Below are 20,715 nucleotides of genomic sequence, written 5' to 3'. Positions count from 1 at the left end.
AAAATCCTTTTACCCAAATTATCTGATTGAGTTTCAGAACTAGTGCTAACTAGATAGGAGGACGTGGTATTGTCTCCATTTGGTGGATGATGAATAAAAACATCTAGAGAAATTTATGGATTTCAAGGTAAATCATGAAATTTAATTCATTATCTCTCCTGGAGTTGGGAATTTAAATTTCTAACTTCAGATCATGTGACATGAATCTTTTTTATTTCCTGAAATGAGAAATTTAAAATTTTAAATGTTTAAGTTCACATCAAATTTTATGCTCAGAAGGAATTATGTATACAGCTATTCTTTTATGTAACTGGTGTGATACTTAATAATTAATGCCTTGCATATTGATCAATAAGGAGGGATCCAAGCTGTTGATAAATGGTGTACCTATGGCATTGTGTGTAGATTATCAGTTCTGGATTCAATGAGTTTTCTTTTCTTTTTTTTTAATTGGAGTGTAGGTGATTTACATCATATTAGTTTCAACATGGTGACTCAATATTTTTATAGATTATACTCCATTTAAAGTCACCACAAAATAATGCCAAATTTCCCTGTGCTGTACGGTATATCCCTGTAGCCCACCCATTTTATACACAGTAGTTTGTACCTCTCAATTCCCTACCCCAATCTGCCTCTCCTACTCCCTCTCCCCACTGGTAAACACCAATCTCTTCTCTATACCTGTAAAGACTCAGCCCATTTTCTTTTTTCTTTTTTTAAAATTATTTTAAAAATTATTTCTTATTGAAGTATAGTTGATATACAATATTATATGTTACAGAAGTACAAGATAGTTCAACCAGTTTTCTTAAGCATCTAATGTGTGCTGGGATCTATGCTTTCTGTTCATTGTCTTTGTCATATTCTCTTTCCTGTTTATGTCCTTAACTTTGCAAAATGCTTTGCGGATATCTAGACATAAACTACATTCCCCACTTTTCCCATGTCCTTCAAAATAGTAGCTTTATCAGAAAGGTGAAGCACTTCACAAACCTTTCCTAATGGTGAGATTTTGGTGCTCTTAGTGCTTACAAAACATTCACCTGAAATTTTGGTCTATCATCCATTTCACAGCATCTCCTCTCATCTCCTTGCACCAGACTGTCCACCTCTGTAAATGGGGAGTCTAATACATTTGACCTTGTGGGCTTGTTTTAATGCCCCAAAGTGCTGGTAGTGTTTGATCCCTAATAAGCTCTCAATAAACGGTTGCAGTTATCATTTCAGAAATGCAGATTCCAGCTCAAGATGAGGATCCAAGCAGACAATGGATGATAGGAGTGTTGTTAGAGGGATTCTTACATCAGAAGGAATGAATGGTAATATTTATTCAGGGCCTAGTGTGTGCACTCTTTAAGGGCATTTCACATCGATTTCATGTCTTACTTAATCCTCACAGTAACCCTGAGGCACAGGTACTAGTCTTAAAATGCCCATTTTACAGATTGTTAGGTTAAACTCTCAGAGGTTAAGTAACCAGGATTCTAACCAACATCTGTCCAAGTCACATTTTCTTTATGCTGAAAAACTATGTTACCTAACAGACTGTGCTAGCATCAAGCTATTCTAAACATATTCATCAAATGATTAGGAGTTCTGTTTAACAGAGAGTAGAGAATAATTCTTATCTTATTTTTACAAGTTATCTTTTTAAGACTATGTGACTTTTTAATACTATATATATTCACGTTATCATTAATGTTTGGTTGTGTAGACAAACAGTATAGGAGAGACAGAAGTTTCAGTTAAGTTCTGAAAAAGAAAAGATATTTAAGGAAAAAACACTTTATATGCATATTCTAATATGACTCCTTTAGTTTCCTTTCTGAGCAAGGTCAGATTCCTTCATGTTAAGCTACCTTGAGATTTGATAAGCACGTAATCCAGAGAGTCCTGTATATTTAGGATCTGACCCTCACCACTCAAATTGTTTTTTTTTTTTTTGAGGGGGGTGGGTAGGATCTTGAGTTTGCACAATAAGTGTCTTTTTGAAAAGTTTTCTGTATGTTGATTTTTTTTTTTTTTCCGAAGTGGATTGAACTTGGAGCAAGTCATCGTGAGATCTATCTTCTCAGTTTGCACTGCTGAGAATGGAATCTCTTTCTATGTTATCAGTCACCACTTCTCTAAGCCAAGCATCCCCTTAGGTGCTGAGGTTACCTCTGAAAAGAAGACTGAAGTGGTCCCTGTTCTCTCTGTGCTTCTCTCTATTGGTAGATACAGACAAAGAGACAGCTATTAGGATATAATGTAACATGTGCAACAGTGGAAATAAACAAAAGGTGTCATGGGAGCCTCAAGAAGAAATAACTCACCTGGAACTAGGAAATTAGAAAAAGTGGTGCATTCTTAGCTGAGACCTGAAGATGGAGAGGGAATTATTAAGGTGAGATTGGTGGTGGTGATGGGGCAGCCTTGATGCAAGGGTTCCAAGCAGAAAACAGCATATGCAATGGCCAAGAGGTAGGCAGAGAGCAGGAACCACTACAAGAACCAAAAGTCAAGAAGTACAGCTGGAGTGTAGGGTATGTGAATTAGAGGAGAGAAACAAAAATGGGACTGAAGAGAAAAGCAAAGGCCATATTATAAATGTCCTTCAGGTCATAAGAAAGAGGAGAACTTTAAGGTTCTTTGAACGGAAGAATGGTGTCATGGGAATGTTCCTTGGTTGCCATATAGGTTAGAGACTGCAAGACCAAAGACAAGGAAAATGATTAAGTGGTAATTCAGAGAAGACATGGCAAATTTCCACTGGGATGGTGCTGGCTTTGGAGATGGTGAAAAGTGGAGAGATTTCTTGGATATTTAGCACTTAGTGATAAATTGACACATGGGGGACAGACTGAAAGATAAACACTAACTCATACACTCCAATAATAGGAAACAACCAAAATGAAAAAATGGGAAAGAAAAATGAATTAAGGATCTCAGACGAGTGGAAACACAAGAGGCTAATAAACATATGAAAACACACTCAACCTCACTTTCAACCAGAGAAATCTCACACAAAAGTGAGATGCCATTTTACACCCATCATGTTGGCAAACACTGGAAGATGTGACAATACCATGTACTGGCAAAAGGGAGAGAGAATATTACATTATTTCAAGCAGTCTTTGATATCACTTTGGAGACCAATTTGGCATCATCTAGTCAAGTTGAAAATGTACATATGCTTTATCCAGAAAGCCTACTTCTAGGTGTGTATCCTGGAGAAAATCTTGTATGAAAAGAAAAGTATAAAAATATGCTCAAGGCTTCCCTGGTGGCGCAGTGGTTGGGAATCTGCCTGCCAATGCAGGGGACACGGGTTTGAGCCCTTGTCTGGGAAGATCCCACATGCCGCAGAGCAACTGGGCCCGTAAGCCACAATTACTGAGCCTGTGCGTCTGGAGCCTGTGCTCCGCAACAAGAGAGGCCGCGATAGTGAGAGGCCCATGCACCACGATGAAGAGTGGTCCCCACTCGCTGCAACTAGAGAAAGCCCTCACACAGAAACAAAGACCCAACACAACCAAAAACAAATAAATTAATTAATTAATTTAAAAAAATGCTCATTCTAGTATTTGTATTTATTTGTATAGTTTGTAAGAATGAGAAATGGTGAAACTAATAGGTGTTGTTGCAGGGGGCTCCAAGGAGCCCGATCCTTTATGTCTCAGGGCAGAAAGAATTCAGCGAAAGGCAAAGTGATAGATAAGAAGTGATTTATTAGAAGAGGACTCTTGTGAGGCTTACAAGCGGGCAGGCAAGCATTGCCCGGGTACTTAGTGGGTTACATCTTTATACTCAAAGGAAGAGAGGGGAAGGGGAGAAGACCTTCTTTGTCTTTCTTGAGTAGATGTCATGCTTTCATCACCAGTTCCTCCTCCAGGTTGGGTTTTTTGTCCCTACATGGTCAGGCCAGGCCTGTCATGGCACTTTGGAAAGATTATTTCAGGTCTCAGTACAATGAGGGTCTTTCACTTTGAAATGTCACCTTTCCATATATGATTGTTTTTTTGTGGGCACAGAGCACGTGCTGGGGTGTCATTAACTTGATGATACCACTGAGCAGGTTGTAGGTCTTATTCTCCACTATTGTTTTATTGTTTTTAGGGCATTGTGAAAAGAGCATATCCTAGGGGTCAAAGAGCATGTTTTGGGAGTCATTAACTTACCGAGCTCACTGCGCAGGATGTAGGTCTCATGCCACCATTGTTTTATTGTTTTGGGGCATGTCTCTTGCTTCTGTTGCATGATTTTGTTACTAATCAAGTTAGCTTGATTTTGTTGTTAAGCAAGCCAATCTGGCTTTGATGCTAAGCAACTCGTTCTACTTTATGAGTCAAGCAAGCCCACATTGTTTCAGGATTTTCCGTTACTTTCTTGAGTGATCATTAATCTTATGGTGGTCTCCCAAAGCCCCCTACAGTTCCCTCTCTATCTACAATTCCCTAATGGCGTTTCTAAGCTAATCATTTGATTATCCTACTCAATCCCTATCAATGGTAGATAGCTTAAATGTCTATTAGTAGGGAATAGATAATTACATCAGGTATACTGATATGATGAAATACTATATAGCAATTAAAATTAAGGAATCAGTTATCTGTGTGCCATTGTGGATAGTGTTCACATAATGTTGAGTTGAACAAACATCATGTTATACTCCAGTATGACACAAGTTAGTTAATATTTTAAAAGATATAAATGGAGATGATGTATTGATTATGGTACATACCTGTGTAATAAAACTAGAGAGACGTGTTGAAAAGAGCAAACTCGTGATAGTGTCTGGGTCTTGGGAGTGAAGGAAAAAGAGAGGAGAATGGTCTTGGAAAAAAGGTGGAGTGACCTATAAAGGTAACTGTACCTATAATATTTTTATTTTATTGAAGAAAGAATGACAAACCTTTGTTAATGCTTTGATATGAGGATTTACAAGCTGTTATTCCAAAATTATTTTTGCATGCTTAAAAAATGCTAAGATAGTGATGAAAATAGCCTGTGGATTTGGAGGGGGATATGAGTGGTGATGTGAGATTAGTTTGCTGGCACTGTTGAGAGAGAAGCCTGATTGATGAAAGTTGCAGGGTGAGGAGAAAGGAATAAGGAAAGAGAGGAATTTAACACTTTTTCCAAAGATGTTCCATTACAAAGGGACGAAAGAGACACTGATATAGTACAAAGTTTTTGGTGCTGTTGTTGTTTTTAGAATAAAGAAATGGTATATATTTAAATGCTGATGGGTTGGAGCTAGTTCTTGAAGAGGGAAGAGGGGAGGAGATCCAGAGAACATGTGAAGGGCTAAGGCTTAAGTAGGAGGAAGGGAATGTCTAATGGAAAAGGAGAGGAAGGAAGGGGTGAGGACAAAAGCACATTTGAGGGGTGGCAGGAAGTTGTGTGAGGACCTTCACAGTGGTGGTTGAATCTATGGCTCTGTGAAGTGAGAGGCAGCCGAGTTAAAGAATTTAGGAGAAAGTTGGGAGTTGCTACTGGGGAGAATGGGAGGAAAACAGACAGAGAAGGAAATAAAAACTGGCAGACAAAGTTGAGGGCCTGGATGCAATTGGAGATCTTCACTTTCTCATGGCCTCAATCTCTAAATTTGGGTGACCTGCTTCAGCGTTGCTTACTCCCCAGGAATAGACATTGAGCGGGTGAACATTCAGGTGGATCCAGGGCCCAGTTTTTCTAGGCAGGTGGGACAGAAGAAGCCAAAGGACAGAGGAGTTGAAGAAATGACAAAAGTTGCCTGATTTCATGGTTACTGAGTCTCAGCTTGGTAGGGAAGGAAGTAAAGACAGGAGGAGCTGACCGATTGGGGGGTAGAATGAAGTCAGGAGAATGGAGGTCTCACGGAAGCTGAAAAAGTAGTGGAACAATTGAATGGTGGTCACCTAACAGATGTCTAAACTTTTATGAGTTTCAAATTGTGATTTTAGTGATTGCAAGTTCCAGGATGGGTAATGGGAGTGGGTGACAGAGGTGGAAGGAGAGTCATTGGAGGTGAGTAGATCAAAGAGCTGAGAGGCCAGCCAGGTGGTCCATGAAGATGCTGAGAGCACCTAGGTTGGTGGCATCACTTGGGAGGGGAGGAACTATGACCCAGATGTTTAGACTTTTGATTAGTGATAGAGAAGTTTATGATGAGAGCAGGAGATGATTTAGCTGAATCACCTGAGCCTCAACTTGTTGGAGGAGAAAGTGTCTATATGTGGAAGCGGTGATCAGGTTCGGCAAGTACATCTTAATTCTGAGGTCCATGGGGAATGGAAGACAGATCAGCCTCTACTTCAGAAGGTGATACAGGAACAGCAGCCTTGGGAGGAGCCAACTGTAACTGGAGGCAATATGAAAGAAGCCTCACTGAGGTGGAGGATGGCTTGCAAACCCTCGAGCAGAGTCCCAGGAGGCACAGTGAAAATATTTGGCCAGAAGGTGGAGTGGGACGTTGGGCCAGGGGGCAGGCAGCATGGAGCAGCACTGAGCAGAGGGGCTGTCACTGTGAGCAGTGCGCAAGGAAGGCAGGGCTGTGAAGCACAAGAATGAACGTGGTTTCGAGACCTCCATGAGAATTATTCCAAGCAGTCTTCCTGGTGGAAGGTAAAAGGAGGGCGGGACCCTCAGGACTTGAAGGAGTCAACCAGGCCTGAATGGATTGCATTTCTTTTTTTTTTTAATTAATTAATTAATTTATTTATGGCTGTGTTGGGTCTTCGTTTCTGTGCGAGGGCTTTCTCTAGTTGCGGCAAGTGGGGGCCACTCTTAATCGCGGTGCGCGGGCCTCTCACTGTCGCGGCCTCTCTTGTTGCGGAGCACAGGCTCCAGACACGCAGGCTCAGTAATTGTGGCTCACGGGCCTAGTTGCTCTGCGGCATGTGGGATCTTCCCAGACCAGGGCTTGAACCTGTGTCCCCTGCATTGGCAGGCAGACTCTCAACTGCTGCGCCACCAGGGGAGCCCCGGATTGCATTTCTGAGGAAGTCCTAGTCAATTGCTCTGGAAGAGACTCTGGAAGGAGTTGGTCTGCTGGGCCCTGGACAGACTGGGATGGCTCCAAGGAAAGGCTCATGGCTGCTGACTTGTGTGCTCTCAAAGCAGAGTGGGAGGTCCAGGCTCTGAGGCTGAGACCAGGGCATAACCAAATTCAGACTTGAAAGTCCACATTAATTATTAACCATAGCCTGCATCAGCCCCGGAAGACCTATCAGGCAAGTTTAGCTTCACATCCACCCTCATCATTTTTATGTGCAACACATACACACATGTACAGCAAGCAGTAAAAAAGTTTAGATTTGACAGCATTATTCAGAAGTTTTAAATCAGAACCTAGGGATATATTTCAGCAAAAAAAACATGATTTTTGAAATCATTTTTTGTTTATCAATTATGTATTTGGAGGAGGTGCATTTGGAGGAGGATGCCATCATAATGCATTAGAGCCTCGGCCATCAGAGGGGTGTACTCAGCCCAGGTAGTGGTATGGGGCAGAGCTATGCAAATCAGCATCTTAGCTGATAATTTTGTGACCTTGTATGTTTGCATATCAGATTTTCCAAAAACAAGTCCCCCTTGAAGGACATTAACAGACAACAATGGATATGGTTCCCCAGGTTCTTTCTGAGAAAGGCAGGAAGGGTGGTGGCCACTTGAGAGACCCACCCAGTCTTCATCCATGACATCCCACGTAAATGTGGCTCTTTCCGCCGACATGAGGGCTCATCAGGTGAGCCAGCATGGATTGATTCCCAGTTGGCGCTAGTGAATTTTAGCCCTCTAGGTCAGTCTTAAGCATCATAACCTAGTTTTCTTTACATAAAGATTCAATCCACTGGTAGCATCTGCCTTTAGTTGGAGGGACAGAGAAAACTAGTTGCTTCTTGTTACGGTGCTGTCTCCTGCAAACGACATAATGACATGAAATAAAAATGCATGCAATGGTTAGTTCCTAAACTTTACAGACTCACTAACCCTGGCATCCAGAGCTCAAGTCTATAAAAACTACTTCAGCCTGATTGGCTCAGAGACCTCATGAGCATAGAATGCTTACCTAAGCTTCATGCTTTCATGGTCTTCCTCCAAAAGGAGAAAATAAGCAGGATACCAGTAATTCCAGGAGACTTCCAAAATGTTCACGGCCATAGAAATCAGAGTGGAGACAGATCTAGCCTGAGAAAATTTCTATAGAACAAATTCTGAGGAGAATATTCAGCCACTGGACAAGGTTGATAATTCTGGGAAGCCTACAGAGGCATTTAATCTTAAAACTGCCAGTGCAGAGAAGAAAGTATCCTTCTGTCCATGCTTCAGATATTTGAAACAGAGTTTTTTTTTTTTTTTTTTTCCCTTTCTTTTCTTTTTCATTTAATTCTCCTTATAAAGATTGGAGCAAAAGAGAGTTTTAAAATAAGTGGGGCAGGCTCTCCCAAATAAAAACACATGACTTGATTATCTGAAACTTTTCTGTGCCTAAAAAGATTAGAACACTGAAAAGTTTCTTAGAAGAACGCTAGTTTTGTTGAAATGTATTTTGAGGTACATGCTTTTAAAAATTATACAGGTTTCAGCAGAAGGAACCGCTAAATGAGACTGCAAATGCCTTAAGAATTGACTTTTTCTTCAACATTTATTATTTAGACTCTGAAACCAGTGTTAGAAGAATCACATACGCGCACATTGCAATAATCACCAACTTATTCCCCATGTAGGGAAAATACAGGGAATTGTTCTCTGAAAAAGAGTACATTGATGAAAATATAAAGGAACATGTTTATGGAGGGACTTTAAAATGTCTTTTGAGAATTTTGAGGTGTTTTAGTCCCTCATCTGCAGCAGAGGAAAGATTTGCTTGCTTCTGAATTTTTCCAATCTCCCAAGTTTCACTCAACGACCCTTATGTCTCTAACCTCACCACCACCCTCTCACAGGATTGCAAAGACCTCACCCCAGCCCAACACCTACAGTGGAAGTTGGTTGCAGGCTATAGTTATCTAATATTATACAGAAAGATGAAGAATTACATTATTGTATTGCTGGAAGGCCATATTAAGGCTATTTCAGAAGAGAGATTTATAGCAGTATTTAATGAATGCAACTAGTTTCGTTATCAGTAAGTAACCATCCCCATATTGTGCGTATGGTAAGATTAAATTAAGCCATTATAATAACCTTACAAAAGGTGCCTATTTGGTGGTGGCAAGTCAGGCTAAAGGAAATCGCATTAGCTTGATGAGATGGTTTTATTCATTTTGACACAGGTTTGTCTGTCTAGTCTTCCCAAAATGTGCCTTATAATTTTTAGGCATTTCCCTTATTAAGGAACATGATAAGGTCTAGCTTTAGGATGTAGGTATTATTGGAGTTATCAATCTCAGCCTGCTTAAAGATATCACAGGCTAAAACTTTGGAGCACAATTCTTTTGCAAAATTAAGATTTTCCACCTTGGAGCGATTTTCACACATTCACTTTTACTGGGTTTTATTTTTCAGGGATCATTATATAAAGGGTCATTATATAAATAGGTTAGAATACTGATACAGAACAGGTTAGATACAGAACGTTAATTCAGATTTTTATAGAGTTGCTAAAGGAAAAAGTCAGTCTGGAGCTAATGAAAAATTATCAACAGACAACCACAGGTTATTTTAAAGTCTATTTGACCCTGGCTACCTGGTAATTTATACATATATGTAATTCTGAGGGGCTTTTGTCTCACTATTACTAAATTTCAGAATTAAAAATTTCAAATTGCTATTTTCCTCTCTACTGATTATTTTTTCCTTTTTCTGCTGTTTAAACTTGAAGTAATCTAGGCTAAAAAGAAAAGGTAGTTTGTTTTGTGACAATTTTTCAATGAATATTTGGGAAGGTCAGCAGTACACTGTTAGCATTTTTATTTTGGCAACCTAATTACACATAAGGTATTACAGTTATGTTTTAAAAAATCATGATTCTTAGATTTTCTACAGAGAAAAAAAATCTGAAACCATATAAATTATATGGCAGTGTTTCCTAATCTCAAGTATGAGTATTTGCTATTAGATTCTTATCTCGTGTGGCTTAAAAATTTAAGAATTATCATCTTACAGCTTGATTTGGCCACCCCATATTTAGACACTTGCTCTCCCAAGAGACATGTGATCCACAGAACTGGCCCTGCAGCCATCAAGGTCAAAAGCTTAGCTGAGCACTTTTCAAACATTCTAGTTCTCCCTGTTGACTCAGTGTGTGTAGCCTGTTCATAAAAATAGTTATAAGCAATTTAGTGCAAGTTAGGAACCACCTGACTGTATGGGGTATTGGCAGAGTTTGTTAATATCTCCCAATTTCATTTCCCAGGTTCAAATATCACTTCCCTGACACACAGACTAAATAAAGTTTTTCTTATACAGTCTTATAGCCCCCCTTCTTCATGATCTTCATAAGGTTTGTAATTATATATCTGCCTCATAATATTATAAAAGTTTCTCTCTCCCACTTTATACAATGTTGCTCACCTCAGCATCCTCAACACCTGCCTTAGTACTTACCATGTATTAGATGCTCTATAAATGATTGTTTTGTGAATGAAAGGGTCCATTATACAGACATCAGACTAGGGCGATGTTTAAGATGGAAGACCGCCTCAATGGTGAGCTAGTCTTAGTCTAACGATGGCATCTCAATTTTTGAACATATTTTCAAAGTGTTTTTTTTTTAAGCTTTTTATTTATTTATTTATTTTATTTTTGGGTGTGTTGGGTCTTCGTTTCTGTGCGAGGGCTTTCTCTAGTTGCGGCAAGCGGGGGCCACTCTTCAGCACGGTGCACGGGCCTCTCACTATCGCGGCCTCTCTTGTTGCGGAGCACAGGCTCCAGACGCGCAGGCTCAGTAGTTGTGGCTCACGGGCCTAGTCGCTCCGCGGCATGTGGGATCTTCCCAGACCAGGGCTCGAACCCGTGTCCCCTGCATTGGCAGGCAGACTCTCAACCACTGCGCCACCAGGGAAGCCCTTTCAAAGTGTTTTTAAACTTATTTTACCTATGACATTGACCTAGGTAAAAGAAGAAGGAGGCTTCCGGAAAACCCTAAATGTCTTGGAGCAGAATTTGTTAATGTCACTGAAATATTTCCATCAGGCAACTTTTTGAAATTTATGTATGTACATAAAGGAACTCAGTCCAAGATCTGAGAATTATTCCTGAGCTGGACAGATAATATGGGCAAAATAAAAGGCAGAAGGCTCTTATGTAAATAAAATGGCTTGTTATTCATTCCTTATTAGATATTCCTGTAAAAATCTGAATAACAAAACAGCAGGTCTCACTGGAAAAAAAAATTCACAGGTAAATTAATTTGAAAAACACTTAACTCTGTTGAACATTTCTCTTCTTTCCTTAAACACCAATGAAGTTCTGATTGAAAATAACCAATTTGCTTGTAAAACAAATATTATATACCATTTAGAAAGTGACTTCCTTATAATACCTCTGAGTTTTTCTGTATTCTGGATATTTAAGTATTTACATATACATTACTAACTCCTATTAATTTTACCTTGCAGTCAGTGGAGGACTTCAATTTTATTTTTAGCTAGAGAATTGCTCCTGCCTATGATCCATTTCAAGATAAAATTAATTTTAACCTACTGATAGAAAGGTAGAATTTTAAATCATGTTCAAATTTTACATTTTAGCTAATGCTTTATTTATATATTTTCTTCAAACTATATATTTAACATGGGATTTTTATGTCTTTTCACTTTACAGAATCTTTTGAACTTCAGCTTAAAGTTTTAATGTATTTGTCTAATCAAAACTTAATAGTTAAACATTTGTAGATTTTTATCATAATCCCACAATATTAGAGGACCCTAATTATTTCCTAAATATCATCTAAAATTGTGGACCATATTTTCACATGGTGGTTAGTTTTCAGAAACATTTATTAGCAGCATTGACAGTAAGCTTTGCTCTTAAATTTCTTACATAACACACACAAAAAAATCGTATCTCTCACTGTGTTAAAACTAAAATAAATCTTTAGAATTTTTTCAAAGATTTAAGACCTAAAGAGTCAGATGTAAATAACTTAGGAATATTCTGCCTGGCCATTGTTGGAATGGTATTCCATAGGGGATATTGTTAATGTGACTGACAAGTCAATTATATCCCATTCACAAATGTTTTGATGTCTGCAATATTAATAACACTGCATTGCCCATGAGAAGTGCTACCCTAACTACTGGCACGGAATACTCACAATAAATGGCAGCAAATATAATTCTAACCTCTGACTCTGTAACAAACAGCATGGGTACTCTCTACCGCTCTGCCTTTAATTTCAGTGGCATCAAAGGAAAACTCAAGCACCTCGGAAAATAACTCTAGCCCCATGTCTTGATAAAATAAAATGCTTACCCACAGACATAAATTACCATGGAAATAAAAAGAGGACCAAAAAATTACACAGTTTCCTAATGCTCTTAAATCAAAGTAGCAGAGGGAGTGGAGGGCTGTGAGCAGAGCACATGTATTATGCAGGCTCGCTGCTTGGTAAACAATCTTTGATGGCTTTAATCCAACAGGTTTGCTCAGTTGATGATGGGAGGGAGCGTTATTCATAATTCTCAAGAACAGAGTACTTTATAATAATCATTTCTGTGGATGTCCACTTGGAAATTTTTGCTATGGGGACATTCTAAATTAGAATTCAGTCAATAGATGCCATAACTGTGAGTTTAATAGTCACAAAACTATTGACTCAATGGGGTTCCAGGCAGCAAACCCAATGACAGGCAGCCTCCCTCCTCACCTTGTAAATGTGATTTGCCTGCCTGCCAGCTCTCCTTCTTCCTTCTTTCATTCTTTCCTAATTTCCTTCCAAACTTTTTTCTGATTTATACAAGAGGAACAATTCTCATTATAAATAAATACAAGCAGCATACATAAAATTAAAGCCCTCCTCGACACCCACTCCTTTCTCAGAGCTCACTATTGTAAACAGTGGGTTTTGGGTCTTTGTGGGTCCTTTTCTGCACAAGTGCAGACATACGCATGTAAATGTACAAAGATATAATTGGTGTGTTTTAAATCACAAGTGGAGGCAAACTGTACCCATTATTTGCAATTTTTAGAAACTTGATATGACTTAAAGAATTGTACATGTGAGTACATAGAGATTTGCCTGATTCTTTTAGTAGGCTTCATAATATTCCATAGTACAGGTACATCACAGTTTATTTAAATAACCCTTCCTTGATAAAAATATAAATTGTTTACAGTAGTGTGCTATTTATGATAATGATGTAATGAATATAGGTGGGTAGGACTTGGGCACCTGTATGGCCTTCTCTAAGGTTTAAACCAGAAGTAGGATTTCTGAGACAATGAATTCATGTATTTGCAGTTTTACTGTTGCCATGTTGCCCTCCAGAGGAGCAGTACTGATTCAAGTCCCACCAGTCTCTACAGGGTTTCTTATTACATTACATCCTCTTTAGGTCTTGGGATTGTCAGATGTGTTGACTTTTGCAGATCTGGTGGATATGAAATGATATCTCGTGATTTTAACTGTATTTCCCTGATTGCCAATAAAATTGAGTATATCTTCATGTGTGTATTGACCTTCTGTGGATTTTCTGTTCAATCTTTACCCTTTAATAAAATAGAACCTTATTTGAGATATAACTCGCAAACTTTAAAATTCACCCAATTCAGTGGTTTTTGTATATTTACAAAGTTGTACATTGATCATCCCCCAAAGAAATCTCATATCCATTTGCAGTTACTGCCAATTACCCTTCCTTGGCAACCACCAATCTTCTGTCTGTCTCTAAGGATTTGCCTATTCTGAACATTGCATATAGATGAAATTATTCAATATGTGACATTTTGTGTCTGGCTGTTTTCACTTAGTGTAATGTTTGCCAAATTCCCTCCATGTTGTAGCATGTATCGGTACTTCATTCCTTTTTGTGACTGAATACTACTTCGTTGTATTGCTATACCATTTTATCTATCCATTCATCGACTGATGGACTTTTGGGTTGTTCATACATTTTGGCTATTAGGAATAATGCTGCTCTGAATATTCATGAACAAGCTTTTGTTTGAATATATGTTTTCAATTTTCTTGGGTATACTCGCTGGGTCATATAAGAATTATGTTTGGTATTTTGAGGAACAACCAGATTGTTTTCCAAAGTGTCTTTGCCATTTTATGTTCACACCAGCAATGTAGGAGGGCTCCAGATTCTCTGCATCGTTGCTAATACTTGTTATTATCTGCCTTTTGATAATAGTCTTCCTAGTGGGTGTGAAATAGTATCATATTGTGGTTTTGATTTGCATTTCCCTAATGAATAGTGATGTCAACCATATTATCATGTGCTTACTGGCCACTTGAATATCTTCATTGGAGAAATGCTTATTCAAATCCTTTGCCCATTTTTTGAAATGTGTTATTTGTCTTTTTAGTTGTTCAGTTGTAACAGTTGTTGCTGTTGTTTTTTTTTGAATACAATACCCTTATCAGACATACGATTGGCAGATATTGTCTCCCATCCTGTGGGTTGTCTTTTCATTTTCTTGATGGTGTCCTTTGAAGCACCAAAGTTTTAAATTTTGATGAAGTTCAATTTACCTAATTTTCCTTTTGTGACTTTTGCTTTATTGTCATTGTGACACCAAAATCCAAAGTCACAAAGATTTTCTCCTTTGTTTTCTTCTGAAAGCTTATAGTTTAAACTCATATTAAAGGTCTTTAATTAATTTAGAGTTAATTTTTCATATGATGTGAGGTAGAGTTCAATTGACCATAAATGTATGGTTTGTTTTTTCTCTGAAGCCTCCATTGTATTGTTTATATGTCTATATTTATGTTAGGCCCATATCGTCTTGATTATTGTAGCTTTGTAGTAAGTTTTGAAGTCATGAAATGTTAGTTCTTCATATTCTTCTTCTTTTTCAAAATTGTTTTGGCTAATTTGGTATCAATTTGTCTATTGGATAAATTTTCTTCATCTTATTGGCCTATAGGTGTTCTTTTGTATTCTAAATAATAGTTTTTCACTTGCAATAGTGACTATTCCTCTAAGCCTATCACTTGACTTTGAATTCCATCTATTATATTTCCCCTACATTGCATATTTAATGAAGCCAAATTTATTGATCTTTTCTTTTTGGTATTTATAATTGGTATCTTAATAAAAATATTTTTTAAGAAAATAAATTCCTTCAAGAATTTCTGTTAATAGCTTGGTTCTTTCTTCGGTTTTTAAATTCATCTGGAATTTTTTTTGAGTATTCTCCATAGTGTTGTAGCTTTTGTTTTTTGTTTTTTTCTCGATTGAATAGACAGTGTTCTCAATAACATTTATTGGATATTCTGCCACTTCTTCATTATTTCAAAATCCCTCCATTGTCACATATTAAATTCCTATACATACATTTATATCTATACCTACATATATATATATAATCTATTTATCTACCTATATGTATATGTTTGGTTTGGGGTTTTCTATTGTCTCTAGTGATTTATTTATTGAAGGCAACACCAATAGATACTTTTAACTATTATGGCTTTATAATATATTCTGCTATTCATATGGTAGTCTCTGCCCCATTATAATTCTTTGTCTTTTTTTTTAACTTCCTTGGCTATTCTTGTATACTATTGTTCTTTGGGATAAATATTAGAATTTATTTGTTGAGTTCCAAAAAATGTTGCTATTGTGTTTTGGTTTTGATTAAATTTATATATCAGTTTGGTAGAGTACTGCCGTAATTATAGTCTTCAGCACTGCTGTCTAGGAGCACAGGATGTCTCTTTATTTACTTGAATCTTCTTTTATGGCCCTGTATCAACTTTTATAGTTTCCTTCTCATCAGTCTTGCAGATTTTCTATTAGTGAGACTTGCTTCAAATGTACACTTGATTGCTGATTTTTGGGAATTGGAACCCAGTTTTCCATAAAAATGATGTAATAGATGGTGGTAGGTCTCCAGACAGTCATATGGGCCATGAGTCATAACAGAGGCAAGCAATGGAGCTTAGTCTGGGCCCCAAAGTTAGATCATCTGTGAACCTCCTCCTGGCTGTGTGACTTTGAGCACATTACCCTCTCTTCCTGTGCTCGTTTCTTGGCAAGGAAAGTGGTGATAATAGAACCTCCCACATGGACTTGTTGTGGGGTTTATGTCAGATACATAGGAAGTCTATTGTTATTAATTTCTATGAGGACCTGATCTGAGGTCCAATGTAGGCCATCACACCTAGCTTCCTCCTTGTCTTTCAGCTTTGTGACTGAAGCAAATTTATAAGGAATGGATTTGGTCTGGTACATGGGATTGGGACCCTTGGAAACTTCCAGGTAGGGGTGGGAGAGGAAAGGAGAATGAAATTTAGCAACGCCAATTTAGACATGAGGAGAAATTTGACTGCTTCTCTCATGTGCTCTGCAGAGACTCCCTCCTCCAGAGGCTGCCTCAGCAGCTTAACAGCCTCTCTGCTTCTGGTCTCCCTACTACTGGTGTCCCTCTGCAGCCACTGGGATCTCCCTAAAATATAGATCTCATCATACCATTGTCCTTCCTTAAGCCATTAATGGTTCCACAATGCCCTCAAAACAAGGTCTAGGCTCCTGAACGTAGTTTTAGAATCTGGCCCCTTATTTCTTCTCTTGTCTCATATCTTTACTCTCTAGCAATGTATAATTTCTTTTAGTCTCTTCCTCCCCTTCCACACTCTTTTCTCTAATCCTTTAGGTTTAAAGCAGAGACCATTTCCTTCTGAGATCTCCTTGAACTCTGGTCCCTCTCCTTACTGGTTAAATCTTTATTGTTTTGTTGTTTAAATTATTTTCTAGAATCTGATTGTCTTAAAATAGCTTCTAAAAGTGTCCTTGCATCTGGCAACTGCTCATACTATGTCTAGTGAAATATATTTTGAAGACAAATGTGTTAAATAGATGCACAGATATGCTTCTTACCCCCAATTTCATGACCCTTAACTTACCACATAGAAGCAGCCAAGTTGCTCCTCATGTCTAAATTGGCGGTTGCTAAATTTCATTCTCCTTTTCCTCTCCCACCCCTACCTGGAAGTCTCCAAGGGTCCCAATCCCATGTACCAAACCAAATCCATTCCTTATACATTTGTGGTGGAGATAAATACTGTAAAATGCCTATAGATTATCTATTGACTTTCTGGTTAATTTATACCATGCTAGAGTACATAAAATACTGCACACAATTTTTCCACCCAAACACACGTTTTAGGCTCCCACAGAACTTAATAAAAGCTTCAATATTGACCAGAAGGTAAGTGGTTAATCCTAAGATTGCCAGTAGGGTATGGATGCTAAGATGAATCAGAAGATGAACTTAAGCTTCCTAACTTCTTTCTGTTAAAGTACAGAAGTATGATCCTGACTGCTGCCAATCAATTCTGATTCCAGTTCTGGTAGAAATGGGCCTTTGATCCAGAGTGAGTATAGAAACATTTCCAGGCCTTGCTCAGTTACTTACCTGTGAACAAACCAGAGGCTCTTCCAAAGTTCTCCAAGGTTTCATCTAACTAAAAAATATGGTCATTTTCCACCTGTATCCTGGAAAGGTCATAGATATATTCTGTATTTTGAATTGTTTAGCCCTTGGTGAAAGAAGTTGGACACAAATGAAACAAAATATCTGACCACTACCTTTTAAGAATTTGCAATATATTATAGAATTAAGTGATACAGTTTACTTTATTTATACAAATAAATACATGATAAACCATTTACTTTAATTTCATGTTTTGGTGTCTCGAGTTTGGATAATGAGCCTGTTTACTCAAATCCAATTATCCATTCTATTTTCTCATCCTCAACTACATATGTGAACACATTTATTCCCACTTCCCCAAACCACTCCCCAGTACCACAAGACACATAAGGAGAGCTTTTTAAAAGAGGTGGGATTCGAAGCAAGGGCAGGGACAGACTTGAAAGGGAGGGCATTATTCCAGGCCTCAGGACCAGTGTGGAGGAAGTGTAAAATCAGGAGTGGGAAAATCAAACACTGAGAAGTTTAGTTTGGGGAGAACAGAGGGAACCTTGAGTGTTAAGATCTTCAGAAGGGGTGGGGTAGAGAGGGAGGAGTGGAGATATTTTTCAAAACAAGATTGAACGGCAGCTATCAAGGAAGTGAGACAAAGACCAGAATTAATCTTCAAAAAGAGCAAACTAAGACACAACTTAATAAAGATATTGAAATGACTCAAACACTTCCTTCGTTTTCATCAATTAAGGATAAAACTGGGTGAGGTCCCAATATCTACCTATGAAGTGGTCCTGAACTGAGACATTCCGTACCCATCCCATTATATTTGTATAGTCATCAGCTGGCCATCTGTTCTCTCATCAAAGCAATGTGACATTTAAGACACAGAGTCAAACAGATGGCTGTATTTTGCTGAACTGGACTTTAGTGAAAAAGTCCAGATTCTTTTCTTGCAGAGGAAAGGGATTATTGCCTTAAAGGGTGTTCATCACTGGGGGAAAAGGATAATGCTACATCAAAGAACTGAGATGGGGAAGGGAATATTGAGGTGATTTCACATCTCACGAGAGAGAGAAAAAAAGGAAATGCAGATAATGTGAAATATTCCAAATTCATAAAAGAGAAAGCTAAAGCCAGAATCCATTTAAAATCCCAGGTACCGTAGTTAAAGATGCTTCAGTTGACCTGGTTCAGTGCAAAAAATGCTGAATGAGGTAGGTATTCATTCTACTAAAAACAGGACAAATGCAAAGAGGTAAGATTAACACCAAATTATCACTAGAGGGAAGATTGCAGCAATTAAAATTTTCCAAATAACCTTAGCCTTTTGAGCTAAACAATCCCCAGATGACAGTGATGGTCCAACTTTTAACAGGCTGTGTGATCTCCTCCTCTTCATAAAGAATTTTTTAAATGCTCTTTAATCTATGTTGCACCTTTATGGGTTTGCCAAAAGGAAGTTATCCTATCAGCTATGTCTTGTGGTACCTTGTCAGGGGTCATCACTTGGCTTTGGGTCCATACCTGTCACAAAAACAATTTCTTACACTTGGTGTTTTTTTTTTTTTTTATTTATTTAAATGGTTTTGAAACTTCTGACTTTGGAGATGCTATTTCCCAAAAAAGTATCTTTGTAACATTTTAAAAAGAAAAGAGTAGAAGAGGGTTATGGATGTGGCTCTTTTTCAAAGCTCATTAACTGAATGCAAATAAATTGAAAACTCATTACAACACAGGGTGCTTTAATTAAAAATGGGTACATGTGACATAATAAAAATAACAAGAAAGCGAACTTGAATTTGATAACCTTTTATAGAAATAGTTCTTAATCAGTAGCAGAAGGGGGCACAAGAACATTTGAGTAGTTTTTGTAAATGTAGACAATTTTTCAGTATTTGTCTTTATAAATAGAGTCATGCAAAGGAAGATTCACTTGCTAAGGCTTAAAATTCATTGACTATATGTCAAAGTCAGGGGCTGCAGTGTATCATTCTAGCAGAGTACTACTTAGGATTCTAAGACCCCAGTGTCTCCAAAGAGTCTTTCATTAGTTCACTCAGCACCAAGACAGTATCTCAAGACACAGGTAATTTCAAATCAGGGGTGTCAAGTGCATCTTCTAATAACTACAGGCAAAGGAGAAATTAGTTTGCTTTCCTCTAACTCATGAAAATAGCCCTGATTGTCAGATAAACGTAAAAGGAAGCGATCGGTGAACTTGACTTTGACAAATACAAAAGGTTCTTAAGCAGCATACGTGAGAATGATTACATGTCACCTTGGACCTGTCTACTTCAATGGAACATTTTCCCCACTTGATATTTGAGTCAATTTAGTTATAAAATATAAAAAGGCAATTCTCCATGCTCTTTTCAGCAAGATAAATAGAAAATCAGTAGAGTTCTTTTTTTAAAAACTCTTTTATTATAGACTTTACTACTGTTAACAGTCCATTCATATCCTTCTGGTTCTTTCTGTGTGGATGTATCTTTTCCAGCAAAATGAGATAATACTATACACAATGCTTTGCAATCTGCATTTTCCAATCAATGAGCCGCATGTTTCCATTTCAGTAAATTCACGTACTGATACTCAGGCTGTGATTAGATTACACAATTGACCCCAAATACCCTTTATAGGGTGCGTTGCAAGAGCACACATTGAACTTAGCTATTATGCCCAAGTCCCTTGCAATTCAGCACATTCCCTTTCCCATGACCATGACTTGTTAGAGAGAATGGGCCAGGTTGTCTGCAGAATACCCCACGTTTTGGATTTGTCTGCTTGTTTCCAATTCTGTTGTTTTTGATTCATCATAACAAAATTCATTTGCTTGAATAATCTGTTTTTATTTTTTGTCCAGAAAATAGTTGTTTAGAGAATAATCTAAATTTCACTAGTATCTGCAATAGCTAACAAAATGGTCAGAAAGCTGAGTTAAAGTTTTGACAGCACTGCTGCATCATCCCCTTGGCACCCCTTCTTGTAGAATCATAAACATCCTGCATCCCCACTTGGATGCATGGATTAAAAAGCAGCCTTATTTCAATCTTTTCTTTCCCATTCTCTTGCTTTCAGTACTACAGGGACGAACACAAATTTTTTTATAACACACTTTAAAAAAAAGAAAGGAACTTCAAGATGGCGTAAGAGTAGGATGTGGAGATCACCTTCCTCCCCACAAATACATCAGAAATACAT

At 37.9% G+C, this 20,715-nt stretch overlaps 1 long non-coding RNA gene across 1 annotated transcript; it reads left to right on the top strand.

The window, feature by feature from the left end:
- Positions 1 to 267: 267 nt before the first annotated feature.
- Positions 268 to 19,580, top strand: LOC309655481. The gene is made up of 2 exons (XR_014260855.1): positions 268 to 10,675; positions 10,989 to 19,580. It is a non-coding gene; the product is annotated as an uncharacterized lncRNA (long non-coding RNA).
- Positions 19,581 to 20,715: the final 1,135 nt, after the last annotated feature.

Source organism: Balaenoptera physalus, assembly GCF_965194825.1.
Source record: "Balaenoptera physalus genome assembly, chromosome: 2".
Lineage (NCBI taxonomy): Eukaryota > Metazoa > Chordata > Mammalia > Artiodactyla > Balaenopteridae > Balaenoptera > Balaenoptera physalus.
The sequence above is the reverse complement of the archived record's forward strand: the minus strand, read 5'-3'. Positions and strand labels throughout refer to the sequence as shown.